The sequence below is a fragment of the Mus caroli genome, chromosome 11 (assembly GCF_900094665.2).
Source record: "Mus caroli chromosome 11, CAROLI_EIJ_v1.1, whole genome shotgun sequence".
Taxonomy (NCBI): domain Eukaryota; kingdom Metazoa; phylum Chordata; class Mammalia; order Rodentia; family Muridae; genus Mus; species Mus caroli.
Genome location: NC_034580.1, coordinates 99853845 through 99855168, shown reverse-complemented (window position 1 = coordinate 99855168; position 1324 = coordinate 99853845). Strand labels below are relative to the sequence as shown.

Genomic DNA, 1324 nt, shown 5'->3' with positions numbered 1-1324 from the left:
CAGGCGGATTTCTGAGTTCAAGGCCAGCCTGGTCTACAAAGTGAGCTCCAGGACAGCCAGGGCTACACAGAGAAACCCTGTCTCGAAAAGCAAAAAAAAAAGAAAAAGAAAAAGTCTGGTGGATGTATGTGGTGAAGGAATGGTAAAATGAGCTTGAGTGTATTTTAAGAATTGATTTTTCTTTTCTTTGGAAACTTAGAAAAAAGAAAAAGCATGAGACAGCAGTCCCTATAAATAGTTGCAACTGCTTTAAAAAAACAAACAAAAACAAAACAAAACAAACTAAAGAAGTAAAACACTCTAATGGGCCCTGATAGTTACACACTAAACAAAGAGGAGTTGAAACGCCATCTAGAGAAACAGCTCATAAAAGCTCACTGGTGAGAGTTTCCTTGTAACTGCGAAGATAACTTACTTTGGTACTGTTTTTAAACTCAGTCAGTTTAAACATGAGACTACTAACGATGAAACTGCATTAGCAGTCTTGCCCGAGTCTCTGCGGTCCCCACGGTCCCCGCGGTCCCCAGTGCTTGCTCGAGAGGTCCTGCCACGGCCCTCCTGCTGCCCGCGCCATGGGCCTCAGCTCCAACTCTGCTGTGCGAGTTGAGTGGATCGCTGGCACAGCCGCTCTGGGTTACCTGGCTTACAAGAAGTTCTACGCTAAAGAGAATATCGCACCAAAGCTCTGGTGAATCTTCAAATCCAGAAAGACAACCCGAAGGTGGTGCATGCCTTCGACATGGAGGATCTGGGGGATAAGACCGTGTATTGCTGATGCTGGAGGTCTTAAAGAGTTCCCCTTCTGTGATGGGGCTCACATAAAGCACAACGAAGAGACTGGAGACAATGTGGGACCTCTGATCATCAGGAAAAAGGAAACCTAATGGACAGTTGCGTGGCTGCACCCAGTGTGTTGTGATGTCACCTGATGACTTAGGTAGAATGGCACCCAACCCACCGTCTGATTGGCCTCCCCGGTTCTAGATGTGGTTGATCCCTGCAAATCACAGCTCTCATATCCATGGCATCGGCCTTGCTACTGAAACATTGTGGTGCACGTTTGTTGAAAGAAGAAGAAAGGCTAAACCAACCTCGTGCTATAGTGGGTTATTTTGGTCTTGTAAGGATCCGTTCCTTTAAAATAATGGTCTTGGAATAGAGTTGTATCTTGAGGTTAAAATATTAAATTATTCTAAAATCAAAAGAAAGAAGGAAGGAAAGAAAGGAAAGGAAGGAAGGAAGAAAGGAAGGAAGGAAAAGAAAGAAAGAAAAGAGAAAAGAAAAGAAAAGAAAAGAAAAGAAAAGAAAAGAAAAGAAAAGAAAA

At 43.5% G+C, this 1324-nt stretch overlaps 1 protein-coding gene and 1 pseudogene across 1 annotated transcript in view; both read left to right on the top strand.

The window, feature by feature from the left end:
• Positions 1-1324, top strand: part of Nsf (N-ethylmaleimide sensitive factor, vesicle fusing ATPase) — a 134217-nt gene that overhangs the window by 75087 nt on the left and 57806 nt on the right. The window lies entirely within an intron of this gene.
• On the top strand, positions 547-896 carry LOC110304883 (annotated as a pseudogene).